Source organism: Thalassophryne amazonica, chromosome 16, assembly GCF_902500255.1.
Source record: "Thalassophryne amazonica chromosome 16, fThaAma1.1, whole genome shotgun sequence".
NCBI classification, from domain to species: domain Eukaryota; kingdom Metazoa; phylum Chordata; class Actinopteri; order Batrachoidiformes; family Batrachoididae; genus Thalassophryne; species Thalassophryne amazonica.
The window spans coordinates 18669053-18674078 of record NC_047118.1 but is presented as its reverse complement, the minus strand read 5'-3'; the positions used below and the strand labels follow the sequence as shown (position 1 = coordinate 18674078).

The 5026-nt window shown below is 36.2% G+C and overlaps 1 long non-coding RNA gene across 1 annotated transcript; it reads right to left on the bottom strand.

Moving 5' to 3' along the window:
- Positions 1-1187: 1187 nt before the first annotated feature.
- On the bottom strand, positions 1188-1983 carry LOC117528611. The gene is made up of 2 exons (XR_004565835.1): positions 1840-1983; positions 1188-1338 (listed from the first exon to the last, which is right to left on the bottom strand). It is a non-coding gene; the product is annotated as an uncharacterized LOC117528611 (long non-coding RNA).
- Between the last annotated feature and the right edge of the window lie 3043 nt (positions 1984-5026).

The window sequence follows — 5026 nt, the reverse complement described above, 5'->3', positions numbered from 1 at the left end:
ATAAATTGGAAGATTTCCATCTTCAAGGCTGAATCCCTAAAAAAGGCAAAAAAAAACAAAAAAACAAAACAGTGAGCATCAGAAAGGTGTAACATTAGTCACGGGGCTGATATCAGAAAGAGCCTTAGATAAACGTGGCTGCACTCATCAGACATGGACTGTTTATAGTTGGTTGAGCCTTAATTTTTTATTATACGAACATTAATTGCGACTATTACACTCACAGAAATATTTAACCCTGACTTTGAAGATTTATGTAATTTTATTACATGACTAATTCCCATTTACTTTATTTTTTAGATAGTTTTAATACAAACCTACCAAATAGACCTTACATGATTCATATTCATTACTGTAATAATTCCTATTTATTTGAAATGCATAATCCTCAGCTTTATGTATTTAGTATTAATAAAATATAATTACTCTAAATCAATAATGACAGTATTTATTTAAAACACCTAAAGTATATTGTTTGAACTGCATAATAATTAGGTTACCTATGCCATTTATCTTGTATATGGTTAAAATAAAATAAGTATAAATAATTTAAAATTCCTGTATACAAAAAGAAATTTTTGGCCCAAGATGCACTTCTAATAGAGGAAATATGGTACATGTGTTTGAAGTAAGAAAATATTTTAATTTGTTTTTCTTTTGTTAAGGTCATAGACAATGCCCTAATTCATACGGTTACAGTGCATAGAAAAACCAAACACCATATTTGTTCTATTAGAATGGCATGTGCTTAAATGAAGAATAAATTGCATGCAATAAATGCAATGTTTGGTTTAGGTGTGCTTCTTTATTTCTATAATAGAGGAAATATGGTACATAAATTGGTATCAGTCATGATGCTTATTTACCTGGTAATTATCATCTGGTTCATTTCCTTCCTCCCCATCACCATGCTGAAAATCATCATCTTCATCATCTCCTCCAGAGTCAACTCCATTGTCATGCCAGTCCTCATCATCCCCCTGATCCATTTCTTCATTTTGTACTGAGTCTCCACCCATGTCTTGCCCCAAATCATCCTCGCCTTCCTTGTTGCCATCAATATGCCAAGTGTTATCTTCAACATTATGATCACATCCAACAACCATACCACATGTCTGCTGAATCTGCTTGGTCTTCATTGAGAACATCATCCTTGCTTCCATTGTCCACTAGATCATCCTGTTCTAAAACCACCCCACCTTCTTGAGAACTACTATGTTGAAACACAGCTCTATTTCTGATGTCCATTCGATCATTCATTGGTAAGTCAGTTTCAGGTTGTTCAACATCAGTGCCACAGTGGTTACAATCAATCCCTTCGTCAGTCTTTGAATGCTCCTAGGAAAAAAATATAGGATACATGCACCTTTAGCAACATGAATTTCAAGTATGCAGAGAAGTGGCATTTCATATTTTTAATCTTGATTGATGTTTATCAAAATTTACAAACAATTTCTCATAAAATTAATAAAAGGAAAAAGTCAGTATACAAATTATCTTCAAGCAAACAGAAATATTGTTCAAATGGAAACAATTCAAATAGTGAAAACAGCCATACTAATTTAGTTTCAATTTCAACTGGTTATTCTATACATGCTGTAGATCATAATATAGCCAACATTCAAGAATCTACAAATTAACCATATACATGCCAAATTCATTGTCAATCAAGTGGACAATGATTAGAATGGTGTGGCATTATGTTACATGTGTTTCTTCATGAAAGAAATCTTAATATTTTCGCATGCCTCGTTTTTTTTTTTTTTTCAAATCCCCCCGCCCGATTGTTAGTGACCCCCCCAGTCTAAACATAAGACAACGGGTCTCTTTTGTACTTACGGGAGCAACCGACTGTGAAGAGTTGAGATCAATGGTTTCACCACCTACAATTCTTCTCTTTCGTCGATTACATTTTGTTTGTCTCGGAAGAGAGATATCGGGATTAATCCCATATTGTCTGTAACGTTGTCGAAGCATGTCAACCGAAATATGGCCGTCGGGTTGTTGGTGTTTTTCTTCTTCTGCTTCTTCTCTCTGTTGGTCAGGAGGGGCCATCAGGTTAGGTGCGCATGCGTACAACAGAGCAGCGCCCGCAATGATTCAAAATGCATACTTTTTTTTAAATAAATGAAACAAAAATTTAAAATAGAATTAACTTTTCAGTTTTCTTCAAAAAACATCTAAACTTAGATCAATGTGAACAAATAAACACGTATAAGTCATGAATCTGTCTCCGGGTCATAGGTCGTTATATCCCATGATGCCACGCGCTCATAGGATCGCGCCATTTCAAAACGAGGCCGATCTTGGAGAAAGACCGCGTCACTTTTGTCTGTTTCCTTTATTTCACATTTACGCTTGTATAATGGTGAAATACGTTTTTGAGTTTTTTGAGGAAGATGCCGTTGAAGTAGGCGAATTCAAGTGGATTGTTGGCCACGAACAGATTGCAGAGTCTACGATTGGAAGTAAAACAGAGGTATGGATTGTGTGTTACGTGTGATCGCCTCGGACATCACACAATAAGAGAATGGAGTTCCGAGTGCGCGCTTGGGCTCCGGGTTGTACCAGCCAACCAGGAGTTATCCTGAACGGCAGTTCTATATTATACCATCTGAGAAATACAGGAGTGAGAAATGGCTCGCTGCAATCGTCAGGGGGCTGTAAACACCGATGGGAGTATCAACAAAAGGAAACAATGGACTCCCAAGTCCGGTCCTGCTGTGTTCTGCCCATTTCATCTCGTAAATACTTTTTGTGTTAATATTCGATTTCAGTTTTAAATCGATTCAACAATGCTTCACGATTGACGAACAGCGTTTGTTTATACCGAGCTGCCTACCAGATGTTCAACTCGCACATGCGCACTCGGAACTCCAATCTCGCTTATTTCGACCAGCATTTTGAAGGTGAATCTAAGACCTGCTTCAACACTAGTTCTGGACTAGGAAACTCATTTTACCATTGAATAAAACATGCTCAATTTGTTTGCAATGCTCGCCCTATTTATGCAAGGACACCCTCCCTCCATTGTGTCATGTACAAGTTCATTTGTCCTGTTGATTGGTTGTTTGCTAACAGCACAAAAGATGAAATTCATGTTTTGTAATAACCAGGCACTTTTTATCTACAGCATAATTAAATTCCATAGTGTTCATTTCTACTTTCCTATGAGTTCCATTACAAAATTAATCGCATTATGTTACCCCTAAGGTACAATGTGTGACTACACAGACCTCAGCAATAAATTAATTTAAAATGCCCCAAATTATATAGTAATATTTTGTCACATTGTGTTTCTTTTTCCTCAGGTTATTGTTAAATGGCCTTTAAACAAGAATTTGATGAAGAAACTTGGGAAAGAAGAGATCCACTTGAAGAGTTACCAGGCAAAAAACTGCTGCGCATACATTTTGAAAACTGGCGGTGAGTTAAGTATTTTCACAATATATGACCACAATGGGTGGTTCTAGTTTCCTTACAAGCTTATGTATTATTTAGGGGGCATCATATTCTTTTTGGCCTTATTTAGGGATAACATGCTCCAGGAATAAATGGTAACAGAAAATAAATAATAATACAGTAATGACAAAGCTGCAGTAACCCCCAACAACCAATATTTTTATAAAGCTTAAATACTCTTCTATTAAATCAAATAATTACAAAATTAAAAAATAGACTGCTAACATTTATTTTTTAATTAATAAAAATCATGATTTTTATCCTATAAATTAGAAAATACTGTTATCTAAGCCGAACTTAGAAATTCTGAGACACCATTTTGAAGCCATTTACACGGGGATCTTTTTGCTACAAAATCCATCCAAATCCATTGAGCAATTGAAATGGTCAAACTGAGATAATTGCTAATTTGCATATCAACAAGGTCATTGACCTTATTACTATTATTGCAAGTTTAAATGCCCATATTATATAGAATCAGTGTATCTTAGATGTTTAAATGGCTATGTGTATGTTTTGATTATGGTAAACTATTAGATTATTTACACACCTGAAAGATTGCTTATGCAAATAGTATGCAAATTGGTCTGAAAAAATGAATCATTTTTGACATTTTCAACTCAGTATGTTACACTTAGGTTGAAATTTTCACAGAAGTAATGGGCCTTTCACACTGGACACGTCAGAGGCATCACGAATCGGTCTAAAAAGCATTATTGTCAATGAGACGCGTTGCTTTTTAGAGACGTAAGAAGCGTCACGCCAAAAGCTAAAGCGACGCTTCTGACGGGAGTGCACATTGCCGCTTGTCGACAGGCGGACGCGGTCAAAGTTCAACCCAGTCCAACTTTTTGACACTGAGCTGTGACATAGCCAAAACACGGAAGACTAGTGTTAGAAACCGCTGATCTCTACATAAGAGATCGGCGCAGAAACCACTGATCTGTACAAAACAGAAACGTGTCACAGGACTGCTCAGTTATAGAGCAGTTTTCTGAAGAAACATGGTGATCACTGAACTTTTTTCAGGTTGTGGAAACAGCCAAAGTGTATGTAGCAATCTCCACCCCCTTGCCGCTTCCGAAGCGTTAAAGCGTTGGTAGGGTTACCTGAAGCTTATGAAGTGTCCAGTGTGAAATACCCTTGAGAGGTATATTTAGATTTTAAACATGCAAAATAATACATCTGGTGAAAATAATTAAATATCACATCCTAATACCTTACAGAATTAACATTCATGTACCTTCTATTTCAGATGATCTTCCAAGCTTGTGCCAAGCAGCAAATAAGTATGCAAAGAATACAAATGTATGTTTGCAGACACCAAACCAGAAAAGGGTGCGAGTGAAAAACCCAAGGTTTGATTCATCCTCAGAAGATGAAGATGATCGTCCATTATTGCAGGTACCGTTTTCTATATTTGCTTCTTGAATCATCAGTGATCTGTAAATTTCCTCCCTGAAATAGACACCCTCATTGTATCTGACACAAAACAAACAATACTTGTGCCTATTTGAGGCAATTTATCAACATGGTATTTAAATTTACATGCTTTCATGTCCTG